This window comes from Garra rufa, chromosome 3 (assembly GCF_049309525.1).
Source record: "Garra rufa chromosome 3, GarRuf1.0, whole genome shotgun sequence".
Classification (NCBI taxonomy): domain Eukaryota; kingdom Metazoa; phylum Chordata; class Actinopteri; order Cypriniformes; family Cyprinidae; genus Garra; species Garra rufa.
In genome coordinates, this window is record NC_133363.1 from 17,291,001 (window position 1) to 17,314,736 (window position 23,736).

Consider the following 23,736-nt stretch of genomic DNA (forward strand, 5'->3'; position numbering starts at 1 on the left):
ATATATATATATATTTATATTAAAAATCCCAGCCATATAGCATAATCAAAGCTTTAATGGCATGTCAGCATTTATCATTTAGATTCAGAATGTTAAGAGATCGAAATTAAGGGGAAAATAATGAATATTAACGAATAATAAATTTATTACAGAAAAAAAAGAGGATCAATTAATGGATAAGACTTTAGGATGCATAAAATGTTTCTTGCAGGGCTATTTAATTTGAAGTACTTATATGTAATATTTATTCAGGATAAACTTTTGAATGCTGTCTACATCGCGCACAGACATTCGCATATACAGCATTGCCTATTGTTAATATAATAACTTAATATTGCATTAATTTCTATAACAATTAATATAATCATTTCTTAACTCAAAATAAAAAATATTAATAAACCTATCTCTGATAATCCTGGGTTATGGTCACGCAGGTTTGTTTATGCATTAAACATAAGGATGTCGTTACCTCGACAAAATGATCTTGTGGCCACGACATAATATGACGTTCCCAAGAATTAATATCTCGTGGCAACAACAAAAAGTAATATGACGTTCCCACGAATTCATATGTCGTGGCCACGACAAACATAAGTGAACCGAAGGTGTCCCCTCCAGGTTACCGTACAAATGATTCTTTTAGTTTGCAGCACTGTTTGCTGCCGCTCCAGTCCAGTGTGTTACATGACTGCCCCCTACTGATCATGTCTTTCCTGTGTCAGAGCATTTTCTAGGATCCCTCACAATACACCGGCGTCACGCGAGACCACTTTACTTCCCGCGCGCATTTTAAATGGCCAGATCTGTATTTCGATTTATTCACATATGAGTGGATGTGGTGGACTGCCATGATTTTGGTTAATGCAGGACACTACTGAATAATGCGCATCAGACGGGATTTAAAAAGTGGGTGTACGCAAATTAGCCTGATATAGACCGTACACTGTACCTGCGTATACGTCCACTACACACCTTTGCAAATTCCCGCGCCACATGGCCTTTCATGTTTCTAACATGCAGTCAAGTGTATATGACATAAAAATATATTTTGTAATATCAATCAGTGCAATCAGTGCTATCTGCTAGCAAACTTTAGCGATTTTTTGCAAACGTTTATTTACAGAACAACACTATAAACACAAACACAAGATTGAAGGTAATATACATACAATGAAAAATTGTCATAAAAATCCTTATTAATGGCAAAAATTACCTATATTTATGAGTCTGCTTGCTCGAGTGAACAGGCATGTTGGAAAATGGAAATTTCTCTTAGCCCTTCGTTTGAAGTGAGGTCCCGAAAAATCGCGTCAACGCTTAGCGGAAGGCGTGGCTGACGTTTATGGTCATAGCAGCGTCAGCCAATGAAATGCTGCTCTTGAACAGGATGAACGTGATTGGCTGCCGCCTGGCCACTGTATTTGCATAGAGCGATATGATTGGCTGACGCGGCGCTTCACTGGCGTTGCTCGCGGCAGAAGTTGAAAATTTCTCAACTTCTGCCGCGAGCAACGCGAGTGAAGCGCCGCCGACGGATCCACAATTCCTTTCGGCAAAGCTTGACATCACCCATTCAAAGTCAATGGGAAGCGTTGACGCTTGCGCCCCGTGTGAACACACCGTTAGTGTAGTGAAGCTTCATTTAATGAAGAGTAACTGTAAGCATAGCTCACTACATTTTCTAAGTAGCTTGCCCAACACTGCTGAAGCATTTTATTTTGTAATGCATCCGATTTTAACGGGGGAAGGCAAGTTTAAAAGTGACACGAACGACCCTCATTAACAATTGTGAGGTTAGATGTTTGAAGGGTTGTGAAAGCCGTAAGATATTGCCTGGGGTCAAAGTCCAAAACGCAAGAAATATCTGTGCTGTGATTCTTAACAACAATGCCAAAAAAAAAAAAAACTTATTTATTCAAGTGATCAGAAATGTACATTATATTTTCTTTTTACACTTTAGCCAATGCTTAGACATTTTTAAACAACTTTAGACATTGTTACAGTCCAGTATGTCCACCCTGACACAGCCGGAAGAACTTCGGTTTAACTGTAAACAGTCCCTTTTCCTTCAATTATATTTTAAGAAAAAATAAAGGGCATGGGCAGCTCGCAATCAGAATGTACAGCACCAAAATCACAAAAACAAATCTTAATAATAATAATAATAATAATAATAACAATAACAACAATAAATAAAATTTTTAACACTACAAAAAGTTTAGTTTATAATTCTCCTCTTTACTCAAATCAATTTTTAGTGTATCTAAAATTGTATATATGGTAAGAAAAAGACGAGCTACCTCTCAAACATGCATATATTAATTTGATGTTGCTTTAAAACGTTGAAATATATTATGTATTTTGTTCTGAAGATGAAAGTTGTGGAGTTAGTAATGTGTAACTGCCCGCGGCACCGACAGGATCACTTGATTTTTTTCCATTATAAATGTGGATACAGCTTGCAATACTCGTTTAAGAATTAGGCATTGTTCAAAACTAGGCTATTTTACATATTTCTTTTATTTGTGTACAACCACAATAAAAAAAATAAAAAAAAACTGCATGGGCAGCGCGCCACCATAATGTACAGCACAAAAAAAACGCAAAAAGAAATCTAAAGAAAATATTACTACTAATAATAATACATAAAATAAATTAACACTCCAAACTATAGTTTATATTTCTCCTCTTACACAAATCAATCAAATAAAGTGTATCTTAAATTGTATAAATGGTATGAAAAAGACGAGCTACCTCTCAAATCTTCATTTGCTGTTGGTTTAAAATGTTGAAATGTATAATGTATTTTGTAATTTTGTACTTGTTATTTTTTTCTCTTTTGTTTTGTTAATTTATTATTCATTCAGAAAAATATATTTCACATATGGGCATATTTATTTCTTTTATATACAGCTTAGGTTTTTCTCTGCGCACAAGCTCTACGCATGATGTTCTGATGTTTATGCTGCTTTTTGCTTGTGTGAAATTAATCCCCGAAAACGAATTTAGCTGTTTTTAATGTGTCACAGCCACCAATCAGTTCAAATTTAAATGTATTTAACACAATCTTGTCGGTTAATAATAACTTAACGACGTCGGTTGGGGACAATGCAGTCTAATAAAAGTTCATCAGGAAAAAAAAAAAGAAAACAATGAAACTGCTCCTGCTTATGAATAACTTTTTATTTGATGTTGAAGTATCTGAATAGTCTATAGGCTGAAACAAAGTGCTTTTCTAGTCCCGCTCCCATTTTCTTCCGCCTCCACCCGCTCCCGCTATATACTTACTATATATATACACACCCTTAGAATATATAGCCTATATATACCCACTTAGAATAATTTTCTTCCCGACCCGACACGCTAAATTTAATTCTCATTTCCAGAATGTCACATTTAACCATTTGGAAACAATGTCGAGTATAAAACTTTTTTCGCAGTACATCCATTATATTTCCATGTTCCACTTTTAAGACGTATTATAGCCCTGCATTTTAGTCCGTCAAAGATCAAATGCGGGCTAAAATTATATTTTAGACATTCAGTGGTGATTTAAAAAAAAAAGGCAGCGCTGGGGGAAACACGAGACCAGGCTACCATGACTTTCAAGAGTGGCTCGGACGGTCCTGTCAGCAGCATTGAGCGCACGTTCAGCACAGCTTGGAAGGGTTCCGTATTTAAAGCTTACCACAAAACACTGGCAAAAGTAAATACCATGACTGTCTAATAGTAAGGAGATTTTAATTATTTATTTAGAAACTACTGTTTTCTGAGTCAGTGATGATGCAGTTAACAGTCCTCCTCATATCGCGCGCTTTTAGAGAGAAATGCATCTCTACGGACTAGCTACATAATAAAAACAGTTTTTGTTTTCTATTTTTTTTTCGTTAAGTAGTAATTTAAGTCTTTCTACATATTTATTTATCATGTCTGACAAAAAAATAACGGTTAAATATTTTCCACTGAAAAAAAATGTAACTGATCGAGCTTGAGCCTTCATGTCCTAAAAATGTGTTTTGCACTCTCGCACAAACGATAGGATATGCACCTAATAGCGCATATTTATATCTATTATTATTTATATCTTTTATTTTACATCTATGGATTTTATTTTAGCCAATTCGTGATTTGAGAAGGCAAATTGAAACACAGAGTAGGTCAACTCACTGTCTGCCGCTTGGTCTTTAAGAAACAAAAAGCTTACGTTTAACGAACAAAAATTCTCCAAATTTTTTTTTCTAAATTAACTTAATAAAAAGGAAACGAAATTATAAATACTTTGCCGTTACATACAGAATGAATTACCGATTATGGCGCCAGATATTGAAACAACAGACATAAATACTGTCCAAATAGCCCTCTTTGTGCAGGGTTTGGCCACAGAATGTTGTTCCTTGCGCCACCTGGTGGATATTATATGAAGCGCAACAACGTTTTAAAAAAACCTGAAAAAGCCCCTGCAGGCCGACGCGTGGCCACGCGTGCTGAGTTGCAGGCTGCCGCGTGAAAATAGACGCATTTTTAATGGCCAGATCTGTAATACTTCATCAAGGAGAGAGCGGATTGAGTCCAGTGTCTAACAAGTAGATCTGACAGTGAGCTGGTGAAAGTGCTGGGTATTTATGGAGGTGAGTTGATGAGGAGCGGCAGGTGCAGGTGATTAGAAGGTAGGAGATTGGGAACGATTGGGCGTGGTGATGGAACCTGACGGCCCGGATGTGTTGCTGACAGTACCCCCTCCTCCACGGGCAGCTCCCGATGCCCGGAAACGACGGTGAGGGCGGCCTCGAGGTCTGGGAGCAGGACAATCAGGGTGTTGTTGATGATAGTCAGTGAGTAGTGATGGATCAAGAATGTCATTGCGAGGAACCCAGGACCGTTCCTCGGGACCATAGCCCTCCCAGTCCACGAGATACTCCAGCAAGCCCCCTCACCGCCGAGAGTCTAGGATCTCCCGGACAGAATAGACCGAGGGGTCCTCCTGGACCTCCGGAGGAGGCACCTCGGTACCGCCAGGTTCGGTGGAGGGAGGAAGAGGACAGTTAGTGGCAGGTTTGAGCAGGGAGACATGAAATGTAGGGTGAATGCGGTAGTGTGCAGGGAGCTGGAGCTGGTAGGTGACAGGGTTGATTTGCCTCTGGATGGGGAACGGCCCGATGTAACGGGGGCTGAGTTTCCTACAGGGCAGTCGGAGGCGGATGTCCTTCGTGGAGAGCCACACTAGCTCTCCAGGTTGGAAGGTGGGAGCTGGACAACGTCGGACATCCGCAAACGTCTTATGTCTCCGAACTGCTTGCTGTAGGTGGACATGGGCCGAGTCCAGACCCTCTCACTTTCCCGGAACCAGTGGTCGACGGCTGGGTTGTTGGTAGGCTCTTCCGACCAGGGAAATAGAGGGGGTTGATAGCCTAGCATACACTGAAAGGGAGTAAGACCAGTAGTAGATTGTCTCAAAGAGTTTTGGGCATATTCGGCCCAGGGAAGGTACCGACTCCAGTCATGCTGGTCGGAAGAGCAATAAGCCCGGAGGAACCGTCCGAGTTCTTGTATCTTCCGCTCAGTCTGGCCGTTAGTTTGAGGGTGGTAGCCTGAAGATAGGCTGATGGATATCTGCAGTTTTTTGAAGAATGCGTGCCATACCCAGGAGATGAACTGTGGTCCCCGGTTTGACACAATGTCTTCAGGTAGACCAAAATAACGAAAGACAGACTGAAAAAGAGTTTCTGAGGTTTCCATGGCTGTGGGTAATCCTTTGAGGGGAACAAATCTGCAGGACTTGGAGAATTGGTCTACGATGACTAGAATGCAGGTATAATTGTTGGATGATGGTAGATCGGTGACAAAGTCTATTCCAATGTGGGACCAGGGACGGGCAGGTATGGGTAATGGCCTGAGTGTTCCTTGAGGTAGCTGTCGTGGTGTGTTGGTCATGGCGCAGACTGAGCAGGCACGGACATGTTGATCCCAGCTGGGCTGATGACAAAGCCGAGGAACTGGATGGTGGTTTGGTGGAACTCGCACTTCTCAGCCTTGAGGTACAGGTGGTGTAGTCTCAGCTTAGAAAGGACCTGCGTAACGTGGTGGTGATGTTCGGCCAGGTTCCGAGAGTAGATGAGGATGTCGTCGATGTAGACGATGACGAAACGGTGGAGGAACTCCCGGAACACCTCGTTCATGAAGCCCTGGAAGACAGAGGGCGCGTTGACCAGGCCATAGGGCATGACCCGGTAATGGTAGTGGCCGGTAGGGGTGATGAAGGCTGTTTTCCATTCATCCCCAGGGCGGATTCGAACGAGGTTGTAGGCGCTACGCAGGTCCAGCTTGGAGAAAATGCGAGCTCCACGCAGTTCCTCTAAGGCAGCTGGGACCAATGGCAGGGGGTATGGGTACTTGACCGTCTGAGAGTTCAGGACACGGTAGTCGATGCAAGGTCGCAGGCCTCCGTCCTTCTTCCCAACGAAGAAGAAACTGGAGGCGGCTGGCGAGGTGGATGGCACGATGAAACCTTGTTGGAGAGACTCCTTGATGTACTCCTCCACGGCCTTCTGCTCCGGGATGGACAGAGGGTAGATCTTGCCCTTATGAAGTTTCGCTCCAGGCAGCAAGTCGATGGCGCAGTCCCATGGCCTATGTGGTGGCAATTTGGTAGCAGCCTGCTTGCTAAAAACGTCCTGGAACGCCCTGTAGTCCTCCGGTATGGGGGTACATTTCGTGGATTCTGGACTCTTAACGAGGGTTCACTGAAGAACTAGGTTTGGGCAGGGTAGGTGCCGAAGGCAGGATTCGTGACATTTGGAGCTCCACTTGAGGATGTCACATCTTCTCCAATCCATGGTGGGTGAGTGTCTTATTAACCAGGGACGTCCCAGGACGATGTCCACTGTAGCGCCCTCCAACACCAGAAACGAGATGTCCTCGAAGTGAAAGTTGCCGATTTGAAGCTGACAGTCCGGAGAACGTTGCTTCACTCGACCAGGTCCCAAGGGCTCCCCTCTGATGGTGTTGATCTGATATTGAGGATGTTGAGGTAAAGCCGGTAGATTGAGGGTCCTCAGGGTGTTGAGGGAGATGAAGTTCCCCGAGGCACCCGAGTCGATGAGAGCCTGGACTGTGAAGGCAGAGTCTTTGATCAGCAGAATGACCGAAAGTTTTCTCATGTGGGTTACTTCAGGAGAGATATTAAGAATACTCACAGAAGGTCGTGGTGGTCTAATAGGACAGGAAATGATGGTATGATTTTCGCCTCCACAGTATAAACAGAGCCCATGGGATACCCGGCGAGATCTTTCCGCAGCTGACAGGTGATAGGAATCCGTCTGCATCGGCTCTGGTGTTGGAGGGGAATGTCCAGGAACGGGCGAGGCGGCTGGCAGCGCGATGGTGTCAGGAGAACATGCAAACAAGCGCTGAGCGATCTGGGTGGTCTTTTGGATGAGTGTTTCAAGACCGATTGAGTCATCGAATATCACCAGTTGCTGCCTGATGTTACAGTTCAAACCCTGACAGAAGATTGAGCAGAGCGCTGGTTCATTCCAACCACTAAGGGTCGCTAGTGTGCGGAACCGGAGAGTGTATTCACCAGCCGAAGAAGAACCTTGACGCAGGCGCAGCAACTCATCCGACACTGACAAGGATCCGGTAGTCCTTCCAAAAACTTCCTTAAAGTGTTTAGTGAATGCAGTTAAATTTCCGATTATTGGATTTTCCGCTTGCCATAGTGCAATCAGCCCAATCCAGCGCTCTGCCCGACAGCAAACTGGTGATGAACGCCGTCTTGGATCGCTCCGTGGGAAACCGCTGGGGCTGCATCTCAAAATGCAGTGTGCACTGCAGGAGGAAGCCATTACATTTGTCCGCCTCGCCCGAATAGCAAGCAGGTAAGGCCATGGGACTTCCAGAGGCAAAGGGGGAAGTGCTCGGTGAAGGCTGGAATATTGATAGGAGAGGATCAGTAGTGAGGCGAGTTGACAGGAACAGGAACCAACTTAACTTTAGCAAACTGAAAGGCAGGATGACAGGCAGATAATACTTCATCAAGGAGAGAGCGGATTGAGTCCAGTGTCTAACAAGTAGATCTGGCAGTGAGCTGGTGAAAGTGCTGGGTATTTATGGAGGTGAGTTGATGAGGAGCGGCAGGTGCAGGTGATTAGAAGGTAGGAGATTGGGAACGATTGCTCGTGGTAATGGAACGTGACGGCCCGGATGTGTTGCTGACATCAGTGATGTTGAAATTAGTGGTCGACCGATATTGGTTTTTTGACAGCCGATGCCGAGATCTTGGAAGGCATAGTGGCTGATGGCCGATATAATTATATTTATTTTAATTAATATTTAAAATATTTGAAATCATTTGGATGGTCACTTATACTTTAGATGACAAAGAATTTTTCAAAAATAAATATTTAATAAAAATATAATTTTAAAGGAAGCAAACACTGTAACCAACAGGGCACTCGGTATTCTGGGAAGTTTGTGTGCATTGGGAAATTATATTTTTTCAAATAAAGCCCAGGTAGCATTTTACATACAGCACACAGTGAAAATGACACAAATATGGCACTGGCCAAATGCATAAGGCACAGCATAGTTTGAAATCATGAGTTTAAGCCGATCGGGCATCTCTAGTGAAGCTAAACTCTCCCCCTGTCCGTATTTAATTCGCACGGACCAACTGTCACACAGAGCACACATGATCGGGCAACATACAAATGCACACTTCACAAGATCTCACAGCTGTATTCAACTAAGTTTGCAAGGTTTGTGAAATTAAATGGTCATTAGTCATTCAAAGACTTGTTTAAATGATAAAAATTACTGAATATTGACGGCAAACAAAAAAGTATTATGTTTGCCTTTCTATTACTAACAATATTAAAACAAACGCTAAAACATTTTTGTATACATTTTAATTCCTTTGTTTAACAGTTCTATCTGATTCTGATCTGATTATTAGACAGACCTCTATTTGTAGACAGAACTGTTAAAATGATGACAGCGAACAAAAAGGAGAATGTCATAGATCCATATAGATGCCTCATTCGACCGCTCCAGGCACGTAGACACGACTGTCATCTTGCAGCAGTTAACTTGATTCACCATAATAATCAATGAACATTCAAAGATGCCACAATCCTTGACAGCCGATGGTTGTAAAAACTACCGGGATTAAAATTACAGAAGAAATGGTATAACCTTTCACGGGTAAGAATGTGTTGGTTTTTGTTTTTAATATGTCTTAACTCAATATCACAGGTTTTTAAACTAAAGTACCTTTTAAATGCCTTGTTAGCTAACAGCGTTGTCTTGTATTGTTTTAGTTTAGAAAAAGCATCTTCTGAAGTCTACTGAAGATATAGATATTCATACATAACTAACGGTTTTGTCTTGTATTATGTTAGTTTTGCAAAAGCATTTTCTGAAGTCAACTGAATAGGATGGATGAAAAGTAACTAGGCATATTTCTAATACAAAGTCTGTTAATGGATTTAAAAAAAAATACACGTTTCTGTAAAAATCATGATTAATCACTTATTTATACTGTATATTTATATTCTTGTAATTTCACACTGAACCTTCAAATTGATGTAGAAAAACAAAGAGTATATTTTAAATGTATTTTAATGACAGCTTTTTAATAAGTAGCCTATTATTAATGAAGTATTGATAGCAAAACTGCTACTGGTGTAACAGTGAGTCAAGTTTACATTATTTAGTATAGTGATTTTCACTTTAATTAAAAAATATATTAAAAAACATGATTAATGTATTGTAATGTAATACATACACAACAGTCCTTTCAAGTTTATCTTCTTTCATTTCCAAACAAGCCTGCAAATTAAAATGTAAATAAATTATTATATTACTTCACCAAACCAACCCCATTAAGTCACAAGCTGTGGAACTGCAAGATGGGGGTGCCCTTACTCCAAAAAGCTATAACAAATCATCTTTTTTCTTTAAAATGTTTACATTAATCATGTTTGTTATATATTTTTTTATTAAAGTGGAAGTTACTTCCCCACAATCACCCATCATCCTCGGCTACCCCTGGCTCAACCTACACGAACCCATCATTTCATGGACTCAGGGCTCCATTACTCACTGGTCATCTCACTGCAAGAAACATTGTAAGCAGCCTCCTCACTCGCCTGTCCCTCCTGTACAACCTATCCCCGGGGAGAACATACCCACCGTCTACCAGGACTTGCTCAAGGCCTTCAGTCGATCTAAAGCCACCAACTTACCACCCCATTGTGCGGGCGACTGTGCCATCGACCTGATTCCAGGTTCCACGCCACCTAGGGAACGAATCTTTCCTCTATCTCAACCTGAGTCGGAGGCCATGAATAACTACATCCAAGAGGAGCTGGCCAAGGGATTCATTCGTCCTTCCACCTCACCCACCTCGGCCGGGTTTATCTTCGTAAAGAAGAAGGACGGAGGCCTCCGTCCATGTATAGACTACCGTTCCCTCAATAACATCACCGTTAAGTACCGATACCCACTCCCACACCTCCCGTCAGCTCTGGAACAGCTACGGACAGCTAAGATTTTTACAAAGCTGGATCTACGCTCCGCCTACAATCTCGTCCGCATCCGGGAGGGGGATGAGTGGAAGACGGCCTTCTCGACCTCGTCCGGGCACTACGAGTACCGGGTCATGCCCTTCAGCCTGGCCAACAGTCCATCCTACTTCCAGGCATTCATAAATGAAGTGTTCCGGGATATGCTCAACCGCTGGGTGATTGTCTACATAGATGATATCCTGATTTATTCCGACACCTACGTTAAACATGTCCAACACGTCAGGGAGGTACTCCAACGTCTCATCCAGCATCAGCTATACGCCAAGCAGGAGAAATGTGAGTTTCATCGGGAGAAGATTACCTTTCTCTGCTATGTCATCAGTAGTGAGGGTGTGGCCATGGATGAGAGTAAGGTGGAGGCAGTACGCAACTGGCCCAGGCCCAAGACGTTAAAGGAGCTTCAAAGATTCCTGGGGTTCGCCAACTTCTACCGCCGCTTTATCCGCCACTTCAGCACCGTGGCCGCCCCTTTGACATCTATGGTCAAGAAGGGTAACGTTCGTCTCACCTGGTTACCTTCTGCCATTCCAGCCTTTAATGACCTATGTCAAAGGTTCACCACGGCTCCCATTCTTCATCACCCCGATCCTAACAGACCCTTTCTCGTGGAAGTAGACGCTTCCAGCACTGGCGTGGGCGCCATTCTCTCGCAACGGCAGGGTTAGCCTCCCAAGACCTTTCCATGTGCTTATTTCTCTCACAAGTTGAGTCCGACCGAGAGAAACTACGATGTGGGCAATCGTGAACTGCTGGCAATCAAGTTGGCGTTGGAGGAGTGGAGACACTGGCTGGAGGGAGCTAAGGACTCTTTTACTGTACTCACAGACCACAAAAACCTGGAATACCTCCGTTCTGCTAAGGTTCTTAATCATCGCCAGGCCAGATGGGCACTCTTCTTTACTCGCTTTCAGTTCCAAGTGACCTACAGACCTGGAGCCCAGAACACAAAGGCGGACGCTCTGTCCCGCATCTATGAGCCTGAGCTTTTCACCCCCTCCTCGGAGACCATACTACCCACATCTCTGATTGTCGCCCCGGTCTCATGGGACATCATGACCGAAATTGCTGAAGGTCAAACTAACGATCCCACTCCGGAGAACTGCCCTGCTTCTCTCACCTATGTCCCTGAGGCTCTTCGAACACGGGTTCTGTCTGAAGTCCACTCACTCCCTAGTTCTGGCCACCCGGGTATCGCGGCCACTTTCCAACTGCTCCGCAGTCGCTTCTGGTGGCCTTCTCTGCGCTCCGACACCATTGCCTATGTCAAAAACTGTAGAGTATGTAATACCTCCAAGGTCCCTCGACAACTGCCAGCTGGCCTTCTTCAACCGCTACCCATACCCCAATGTCCTTGGTCCCACATAGCCACCGATTTCATTACTAATCTTCCACCCTCCAACGGTTTCACCACCATCCTCTCCATCGTGGATCGCTTCTCCAAAGGCTGCAGGTTCGTTCCGCTACATAAACTACCCACTGCCATGGAGACTGTCGAGATTCTCTGCAACTCAGTATTCAGATTGTACGGACTACCGGAGGACATTGTGTCAGGTCGCAGACCCCAGTTTATGTCTCGTCTCTGGTCCAACTTCTTCCGCCTCCTTGGGTTTAACATAAGCCTCACCTCCGGCTACCATCCGGAGTCCAACGGTCAGGCAGAGAGATTGAACCAGGAGTTGACCCGCTTCCTACGCTCCTACTGCCAGAACCACCAGGAGGATTGGAGCCGCTTCCTCTTCTGGGCAGAATACACACAGAACTCCATACGTAAGACTACTACCAACCTTACTCCCTTCCAGTGCACCTTAGGCTTCCAACCCCCTCTATTCCCCTGGTCAGGGGAGCCATCCGATCTGCCCGCGGTCAACTCCTGGTTCCAACGCAGCGAGGAGGTCTGGAATCAGGCCCACGTTCATCTTCAAAGAGTGGTTCGATGGACTGAGACCCAGGTCAATCGCCGGCACCGGCCCAACCCTCCGTATCAGCCAGGCCAATGGGTGTGGCTCTCGACCCGGGACCTCCGACTACGTCTACCCTGCAGGAAGTTAAGCCCCAGGTACGTGGGTCCTTTCAAAATAATCAAACAGATTACTCCTGTTTCATTCCGTCTAGAATTACCCACAGACAATCGTATCTCACCCACGTCCCATGTCTCTCTGTTCAAGCCTGCTGGCGATCTGGGAGGAGTGGAGAACCTAGAGTAGACCGTAACACAGGGACCTCCCCCCCTCACCATTGACGGCGAGGAGGCTTACTGGGTTAACTCCCTCTTGGACTCCCGACACTGGAACGGTCATCTGCAATATCTGGTCGATTGGGAGGGGTTCGGCCCCGAGGAGAGATCCTGGGTCACGGTTGAGAACATCCTCGACCCCTCCCTAACTGCTGACTTCCATAACACACATCCAGATCGGCCAGCTCCCCGTGGACGGGGCAGACCTCGGCGTCGGGTCCCTCTTCACGCCAGGAGTCGCTCGCGGGGGGGGGGGGGGGGGGTCACTGACACGGTCTGTGTGGCTCCCTCTGACCGTCGCCAGCGGGAACCTTCACCGGAGTTCTAGAACTATCTTTCCCAGCATTCCTCGTACCTAGCGCCCTCACTTATCCCTTCTGCCAGCCGCCAGCCCCGACCTTCTGCCTGGACTCAAACAAACTCTTCCGGTCTGTCTACGTTGTCCCAGTCCGCTGTTATTGACCCTTGCCTGTTACCGTTGTGTTTGTTTAATAAACCGTTGCAAATGGATCCAACGTCTCCGGATTCTGCCATGACTTCCTCACAGTTAACTTGACTGACTGCTTCATTTCCACTTTAAGACTACGTTTATGAGGTAACTCGCCAAAACCGCTCATTTTGACATAATTGTGTGTGGTTTTGTCCAACATCCGTTTTTGTTGTAGCGCATGTCTTGAGTTGAAGCTCCGTCGAGTTAAACTATTTTCTATTTTTAAATCTAAAAACAATTCTATACATCATCATTTTTTGTTTTACATAACGTGAATATACCCCCTGTTGTGTTTTACAACAAAAACATTCGGAACGCCTTGTTATCATTAGTTTTCATTTGCTTTCCCGAGTCTGCTTGAAGTTAGCTTATAGCCCGTTTAGCATTTGTCAGCGTGGTTGCGGCTAATCTTGAATACATTGTTTATTCTCTATTCACATACATTTCAACTGTACTCACTGTTACTTGCTTTAATGGCGAATTTGTGTCTACCTTTGAGTGCAGGTGAAGACACGTTCGAGCTGCACTCGGTGCAGGTCGAGCTGGAAGCCGTGGAGAAGCAGATCCAGGGGTTGCTGACCAGGCAGTTTGAGTTGCAGGAGAGGAAGGCTGCACTCGAATCTGCCCGGGTAAGTGTACAGCGCGATACTAACACCCTCATCACCTCTACTCCGTGTGATTCTCTGCACAGGTCCGGCGCACCCAGGACACAATCCTCCCAGATGTTGTTCACTCCGGCGCCAGGAATCCACGGACCCTGGGTGCAGCAGCAGCGGAAGACGCGAGCCAGGCCCCGGGCGAGGACCTCTCCCCCTCCGCCGCCTCCGGTCTTCGAGATCTCCACCCGGAACCGCTTCGCTCCCCTCCGCGAAACGGAGCGCGATGCTGTGATCGTCGGAGACTCCATCGTCCGGTACGTTCATGCTAACTTAGCTAACGGTAAAGTGCACACTCGCTGTTTTCCTGGTGCTCTCGTTCTCGATGTTTTTTCACAGATACCTGCCATCCTGAAGGACGATGTGAGCGTTGGCACGATCGTCCTGCACGCGGGGGTGAACAACGTCAGGCTGCGGCAGACAGAGGTCTTGAAGAGGGAGCCTGATCGAGACGGTACACAGCACATCGCCCGCGACGAAGATCATCGTGTCAGGACCGCTTCCCACGTATCGACGTGGACACGAAAGGTTCAGTAGACTTTTTGCTCTAAATGAATGGTTGTTGTCATGGTGTAAAGAACAGAAACTGCTCTTTGTTAATAATTGGAATCTTTTCTGGGAGCGCCGTAGGCTTTTCCGCGCTGATGGCCTGCACCCCAGCAGAGTCGGAGCATAACTCCTGTCGGACAACATCTCCAGGACGATGCGCTCCATTTGACTACTAAGCAATTCTTCAAATAGTTGCGACGATGGCTTTTGTTCTGCACATTAAAACGATAGTACTGGTGCTTGAAATCTGGCCCTAGCAGCAAATTACTGACATAATTTTGTTATTTTAGAAATGCAGTTCTCTGAAACAAGTGGTCAAACAAAAGTCAAAGCTGGTTCAGTCATGCATCAAGTACAGACCAAAACTTTATTTCTGTTGGTGACATTTGGGAAAAATATAATTAAGACTTTTTATAAATAATACTTTTTGTACCATTTAAAAGTTTTCATGGCCTTAAATTTAAACAATTAAACTGACAAATTTTTTAAAGTGCTCCTATTATGCCTTTTCAAATATGATATTTCATGTAGTGATGGCCTGCACCCCAGAAGAGTCGGAGCAGAACTCCTGTCGGACAACATCTCCAGGACGATGCGCTCCATTTGACTAGTAAGCAATTCTTCAAATAGTTGCGACGATGGCTTTTGTTCTGCACATTAAAACGATAGTACTGGTGCTGTCCAATCTATAAAGACTGTGTCTGTTCGTCGAATAGTAATGTCAAAACAAAAATTTAATGCAGGATCTAGAAAAAATCGAATCGTGATTAAACCAGAAAAATGCACAATAAATGAACAAAAACAATTTTTAAAGCTTGGGCTCCTAAACATTAGATCACTCGCACCCAAAGCACTTATTGTAAATGAAATGATCATGGATAATAGCTTTGATGTACTCTGCTTAACTGAAACCTGGCTAAAACCAAACGACTATATTGGTCTGAATGAGTCTACTCCACCAAACTACTGTTATAAGCATGAACCCCGTCAAATTGGTCGTGGCGGTGGTGTTGCAACAATATATAGTGATATTGTCAATGTTACTCAGAAAACAGGGTACAGGTTTAATTCATTTGAAGTACTTCTACTTAATGTTACTCTGTCAGATATGCAAAAGAAATCTCTCCTATCTCTTGCTCTGGCTACTGTGTATAGACCTCCAGAGCCGTATACAGATTTCCTAAAAGAATTTGCAGATTTCCTCTCAGACCTATTGGTTAATTTTGATAAAGCGTTAATTGCTGGGGATTTTAACATTCATGTCGATAATACAAATGATGCGTTAGGACTTGCGTTTACTGACCTGATAAACTCCTTTGGAGTCAAGCAAAACATCACCGGACCCACTCATCGTTTTAATCTTACACTAGATCTAATTATATCGTACGGACTTGATCTTACTGATATAGATATCGTACCTCAAAGCGATGATGTTACTGATCATTTCCTTGTATCGTGCATGCTGCGTATTACTGATGTTAACTATATAGCTCCGCACTATCGTCTGGGCCGAACTATTGTTCCTACTACCAAAGATAGATTCACAAATAACCTGCCTGACTTATCTCAGCTGCTCTGTGTACCCATAAATACAAATGAACTAGACAAAATGACTAGTAACATGGGCACTATCTTCTCTAATACATTAGAAGCTGTTGCCCCCATCAAGCTAAAAAAGGTTAGAGAAAAACGTACTGTGCCATGGCAACAGTAATACCCATTCTCTAAAAAAAAGAAACTCGTAATCTTGAGCGTAAATGGAGAAAAACTAACTTAGAGGTTTTTAGAATTGCATGGAAAAACAGTATGTCCAGCTATAGACAGGCTTTAATGCAGAAAAGTTTGTTCATGCATTCATGACGTCTAGACTGGACTATTGTAATGCACTACTAGGTGGTTGTCCGGCTTCTTCAATAAATAAGCTGCAGGTAATCCAAAATGCAGCTGCTAGACTCCTTACCAGATCAAGAAAATATGATCATATTACCCCAATTTTACGGTCTCTACACTGGCTACCTATTATGTTCCGTATCACTTACAAAATATTACTTCTTACCTATAAGGCCCTTAATGGTTTAGCTCCTGCATACCTAACTAGTCTCCTACCACTCTACAATCCTTCACGCTCCCTAAGGCCGCAAAACTCTCGACTTTTAGTAGTACCTAGGATAGCAAAGTAGCAAAGGAGGGAGAGCCTTTTCACATTTGGCTCCCAAACTCTGGAATAGCCTTCCTGATAACGTTCGGGGTTCAGACACACTCTGTGTTTAAATCTAGATTAAAGACTCATCTCTTTAGCCAAGCATTCACATAATGTATCTCATAACATTGTACTTCAGTTACATCTGATCAAATGCACATCAACATTCTTCAGCTTGGGCAAAACACATCATTTTTGCTTGGATGGAACAGCAGCTACGCTAATAATTTCTCTATTTGTTTCTCTGTTTCTGCCACGGGATTTCCATCCCGTGGTAACTAGGAATTACACAAGATTCAGCCTGGATTCAGAAGAAGAGATGATGCCAACCCCCCAGAGGACCGCCGATGATGCCAGCCTTGAAACAACATACAGCACTACACAATTTTTCTACAAGTTTGATTGCAACACATAATCATTACTATTAGTGTGTTTTAGATTTTTGATCTGTTTTTGATTACACCATTACTGTTTTTAATATTTATACCATATGTACATCGACTTAACATACAGTAGTCACCACTAATAAGCTACTAAATATATTGTAGTAGCCTACATTTTTTTTTTTGTACAGCTGCTTTGCAACGATTTGTATTGTGAAAAGCGCTATACAAATAAACTTGAATTGAATTGAATTGAAGAGCTGTCTGAAGAGGCCGAACATGCAGCCTTTCAAGCTATACTTTATTTCATAATAATTTTCGTCCTGTTTCTCATCACAAGTTATAAACTAATAACACTTAACACACATAGAATTGTGGATATCTCATAACTCCCTCATACAAGCGCTTGTCAACGCTGCAGTCTATGATTGTCGCATCTCCTTTTCTTTTTTATGTGTGTGTGTGTGTGTGTGTGTGTGTGTGTTTGTATGTTTAGTTTTTCCCCTGCTGTACCGAAATCATACGTAATATTACAATTTGGATTTTCTCTTTCAGAATGTTAAAATGTAATTTATCGCTGTGCTCAAAGCTGAATTTTCAGCATCATTACTGTAGTCTTTGGTGTCATGTGATCCTTTAGAAATCATTCTTATATAATGATTTTTTCAGTAATGTTAAAAAAAATAAATAAACAATAAAACATTACATTTTAAAATGTCTTTTACAAACACAACTACTTTAATACTGTTGCTGCGGGTTGAAGCGACCCCAATAACGTTATATTATCCCCTGGAATGTAAAATGTGCCAGGGGAACCGCTAAAAAAAAAATGTGTATTTTACCCCCCAGAAAGTGATTTTTTTCTGGGGGACCCCCTCAAAATGTCATTGGGCTAGTTTTAAGTAGCAATTGGGCGGGTTTTGCTGTCTCAGTTGTCTTGCATGAATCACCAATGAATCTTGGCGATGGACCATGCCAATGATGGACCAAATTCATAAATCACGAGTATGACAAAATAAAATTCTTATATATTTTAATTATATAATGAATGAGGAAATTACTGTGCCTTGAATTTACTAAGTAATGTTTTGTTTCGTTCGGTTCGTTCTAACTCGGGAAATGTAACGAAAAAAAAAAAACAACCATTTTTATTAGGAACCAATTCATTGTTAATCCTTGATTTTAGACATTAGCCTACATGAGCTCATTTATATCTCATGAGATAAGTTAACACTAGATCCCACACACTCCACACAGAACACAAGTCTGTGCTGATGAGAGAAAGGATTTTTTGTCATTTACACGTTTATTCACTTGACAGCAAATAATTTATTATTGTTAAAAAAATAGTTTTAGCATGATTGCATTTTTGTGCTTTTTCACAGACCAGCTTACAACTTTAGCAAAACATACATAAACTATATACTAGGGGGGTGTTCCGATGTGACTGGTCTCGCGGAACGTGACGATATCATGGCAAAACATTTTGCAGTGTTTACATTAGAGCTGCATGACTAATAGTTAAAATATCACGATCTCTATTCAAACCCCACGCGATCTTATTCATTAATGACAACGAGTCAGCGGTGTCTATTAAAATTGTTGCACGCACTCCATTGACGCTTACGACGTGAAAGTTATTGAAGACATTCAAATCTGCATTCTTACTGCTGCTGTTTCAGAAAGCAACAGTCTTTTTAACCACATAATCATCATTATTTCTTTGTTACAGACATTTAAATAATATAAGTACTGGGATAAAAGCTTATAGTTTGGGTATAAACACTTAGGGCCTGTCCACACGGAGACGCGTTTCGCTGTATACGTATAAATTTTTTATCGTATTGGCGTTTCATCCACACGGATCCGGCGTTTTAGGAGACTGAATCCGCTATTTTTTGAAACCGGGTCCCAAAGTGTATAAATCTGAAAACGACACCCTCGCGGTTTCGTGTGTACAGCCAATACGTATATTTTGTGAAACGATGATGTCATCACATCACGTGTCGGCTGCGTCACACGTAACAGCAACAACAATAATGGCGGACTACATGATTGCGTTCGTGTTGCTACTAAGCCTACTAGCTTTATTACAGCAAAATCTATTGCTTCTCTGCAACTAGGGGTGTAACGATATGCCTAGGTCACGATACGGTACGTATCCCAATATTGGGTTCATGATACGATACGTTTCACAATATTTTGAACAAAAATTAAAACATGAAACTGAAAATCAAACAACAGATTTATTAAAAAAAATTTACAAATTTCAATAGCTTTCTTAGTCTTTCATACAAGGTCACATTTTAAGGTTTAATAAATAAAATTAACAACTGATAAGGTCTGTCTGTCACTGATTTTTTTTTTTTTTTTTTAATTTAACATGATAGTGATAAAATTGTCAAGATGTCAAATTCTTTAAACCTGCTAGCGATGCAAGATTCTATGTGTGTGCGAAACCTACCCGACGGGTGAACCGCTAAAACTGACGTAACGGTGGAATAATATTTATCTGTCAGGTGCAGTGCGGGTGACATGCACAGGTATTTGCTCTTTGGACTCAATCCGGTACACGTTGACGCTGCTCTCAAACGGTCCCGTGCCTGTGTTTGCGCTCTGTCTGAAGACCATTTAAAAGCCATTTCACATGGGACGCGTCAAGCGGTGGAATCTCTGCGCGGCTGCCACTTTCTCTCATAGTGAAAGTGTTTTGCGGTCGAGCTGGTGTTCGCGACGCGGTCTCGGGGTAAACGTATTGCAAACAACAAGGTCTCATTTTACTTTACAAAAACAAAATAAATGAAACGTAATGAAAATACTATGTGTTATTTGCTATTTGTTTGAGTTTACTATGACATTTTACACATAATTGTATTTTTACTGCGCAGGCTATACTACACGTTTTTTTTTTTTCTTTATTAATAGCCTTTCTCCGTATTTTATGGATCATACAGCTCCGAAATGTTGCCATACTGCTGACTTAAATGAGGAGGGAGGGTCCGCAATCTCTGGGTTGGTTGCCATGTTTCCTCATGTTCTTTTTCAACTAGCTCAACTTTTGCAGGCAGGCATCACATGATTGGAAAGGTAGTCACGGGGTGTGTCGCGATTCTCCCTTATTACACCGCGACACAGGATCGTGGATCTGAGTGTCGCGATTTCGGTTTCATATCGCGTATTGTTACAGCCCTATATGCAACTGTTAAGAGCAACAAGCGATAATGTTCGCATCTTCGTCTTCTTCTTCTTAGTTCGTATACAGCGCGCAAGGTTATGCGCATGCTCAAAGTCTTCTTCTCCGTGTATAGCGTATCTCTATGGCAGAATTACAGCACCACACACTGGTCTGGCATATATACTACACCGTTTTCAGTGGTTTCGTGTTTACGGAATTTTTTTTTTAGAACGAGGAAAAAAAATGATCGGATAGGGAACGCACCGGCTTCGTGTGGACGGAGCCTTATTGTCTACAGTAGCGATCAAAATGAAAGTACCTTCTAACATGTCTGTAGTGTAACGCTTGTCCTCTTCCGCCAGCAGGTGGCGACAACTGCACGTTTAAAAAAAGTATTTGTCATTGAATTATACATTCAAGAGATTCCAATAGTGAAACAAGTCTTTATTAATTGAGACACTGGCTCCTTCATTTTTTTTTTTTTTTTGTTAAAATTTAGACTTAAGCTATGAACATTCTGTCAGAACCACTAGTAAATTACGTAATTTTGTTTAGATTTCTAATCCTTTTTTCTTCAGTATCGTGATCTCCAGTTTATAAAAGAAAATAGTTTTTCAGTTTATCCAGAATCATGCAGCATTAGTTTACATGTTTATTACTGCATTAAAAGTTTAAAGTTTAATAAAAGTTTAATTTCAAGTACAAGTTCATATCAAAATGCACATACATTGTTTTTGCATTTTGTGTTTTTTTGTTGAATAAAATACTATTTTTCCCTATATATTTAATTATTGAGGATTTCTTTAAAAAAGTTTAAAAATCTCGTCTGGTCTCATATCGTGTCTCGTCACACCCCTACTATATACTGATCATTTACTAATGATTTGATCATCATTTGTTCATGATTAACAAACTTTTATCGAGATGTACAATGTTGACATTTCAATGATTTATAAGTGATTAATAATATATTAACTAGTTACTTATTAACCATTTACTAAGAATGATTATTTCATGATGTGCTTTTTTTTTTAAAGACAATTCACGACAGATTTGTACACCGTTAACATATTACTTCAGTTATGAGCATATAGTCATGTTTTGTAAATGATTAGTTCATCATTATCTAATTACTTGTAAATACATTTGCAAAACATACACAAATTGTTAGCATATCACTTATTAATCGTTTATTAATATTTTATAAATGATTATTTCATCATTAACTTATTACTTATAAATGATTTACAACTGAACGTTATAATAAAGTGTTACCGGTTTGTGCTCCTTTCAGCCAGGTTAATCGGGTATATTTTTCTGTAGATGTTTCGCTATCTGTTGATATTTTTCACAATTTTCACGACGACACGTGCTGTAACCACTTATTTATCAGACCCACTTTTCCCACATTGGTGTCCGCACTTCAGGCACATAACGTTATGCTCGTAGGCGTGATTTAGAATCGCAAACTAGGCTGCATTCGAGTATTCAAGGAATTCTGAGGACATGACATTGTCAAGTAACTTTAACGAATGTTGCAGTGTCCACTGTAGATGTCCGCTAGTAAAAACATAGGTTTATCGGTCATTATCCGTGTATGAACCAGAGCAAACAGATGATATTACCTCACAAAGTTAGCCACCAGTCTCATTGCTTACAGTGAGCATACCAGCTTTCTGGTTCAAATATATAACAATTATGACTAAATAAACCAATATTTCCATTTGCCATTGTATCGCGTTTACTACAGTTTAGTTAGCGGATCAGGAGGCGCTGGCTGGCAGGTTGGTGTGAAGTGAAGGTGGAGCTAATTTGCGTAGATCTGCATATAGTAAATGAGGCAAGAGGAGTAGTGTTACATTCAAGCTATTTTAAGGCAAAGAAAATTATTTTCAAAAACATTTAAATATGTAATTTTATGATTAAAGATGTGTTTTAAGGGATAACATTTTTGACTACAGGGAGACTTTAAGTGATTGTTTAAGTTTAATGTACAATGATCATGTATTTGACCTTTTCACCAGCACTAAGCATGGGATTTGTTTGATTAATATGAAGTGGACCAATTTTCTTTACTTAGTAAATGTGCTGCATAGCAAAGTGTTATGATTACATTTGCACTACTAAAACTTTTTAACCCAGCACCCACTCAAATTTGAAAGGATTCCTGAGTCCATAATAAGTGTAATTGCTTATGTATTTGAGCCAATATGGCAATAAGAACGAGCAGTAATACAGTTAAGGGTGGAAGAAGTTGTGAACCTGCTAGTTATGAGTGAAGAGCGGGTCGGAAACAACAGGTGTTTATGCGGATACTGCTCACAAGACATTCCGACGTAATTTTGTGTGCATATGCTGACGAAGGTGCGCAAGAAAGCTCAATTTGGTACTTGCGTATTGTCCGATCCAAGATGCTCCAAAAGCTATTTTTGTGGAATAAACAATGGCCTAGAAAACATCTTTAAGCTATGCACAGGCTAAAACCTCATGATGGCTTATCCCTACCAGATTTCTGGTCCTATTATTTAGCATAGCAGATGAGACCTCTTAGGACGTGGACAGATGTTGACTCCCCTGTGCCATAGCCAGCCTTAGAAATTCTCTCTCCCAGGATTCTCCTTTTTCTTGCACTTAAGATTAAGATCTGCACTGAAAGCCTGAGTACCACCCTAGTTGATTAAAAAAAAAATCTCATCCTATGATAAACTGAATAGATTCATTCTGGATGGCTTCTAAAAGTATTGTAAGTTAACTGCGTTGCTCTGGTCCTAGGTACAGCACGTATTGTTGGACCCTATGAAGACTCAGATCCAAAAGGACCCACTTCTTAACATTTGTTTCTTATTTATTTAGTTCCACTGTGTTTGCTCATTTTTTTTAATTTAAATGTTGTGTAAGCTATTTGTTATTTTATATTAGGCCTATAGCATGGTGTATTTGTATTCATTTTGTTAATAAATGAAACATTCTATGTTTAATATAAGTGAGTTTGACATACTGTTCTGTTGTCAAATCAATCAACTGACGCAGAATTGCCGCTAATTCAAAAGTGAAAGTAGAAGAAGCACAGGCATTTACAAGCTATTAATAAGCTAAAAAAAGCAAGGAAAAAAGTCACACCCCTGTTTTTCTTTGGGGATGGGAGGGGCAGACATCACATCATTTGGGCTGCCTTGTTGAGCACAGTGGCACTAAGAACATTATATTTCACACACTTTAAGCTCTTTTATTTTCCAAATGTAATAGGATTAGTTCAACGAATCGTTCGGCTTGTAATGCGTACTGAACCGAAAGCCTTGTGAATGGTTAAATACGAATACGGGTATCGTTATACCCCTACATTTTACAGTTACTGCTATAATAAAAAAAAAAATTAAAAAAAAATATTTGAGCAAAACGTGTATGTGTATTTTAGTCAGAAATATTACACTGTTATGAAAAACACTACATCTCAAATATATTTT

At 41.7% G+C, this 23,736-nt stretch overlaps 1 protein-coding gene across 1 annotated transcript in view; it reads right to left on the reverse strand.

Moving 5' to 3' along the window:
• The window catches only part of trmt44 (tRNA methyltransferase 44 homolog), a 116,538-nt gene that overhangs the window by 31,429 nt on the left and 61,373 nt on the right, over nucleotides 1-23,736 (reverse strand). The window lies entirely within an intron of this gene.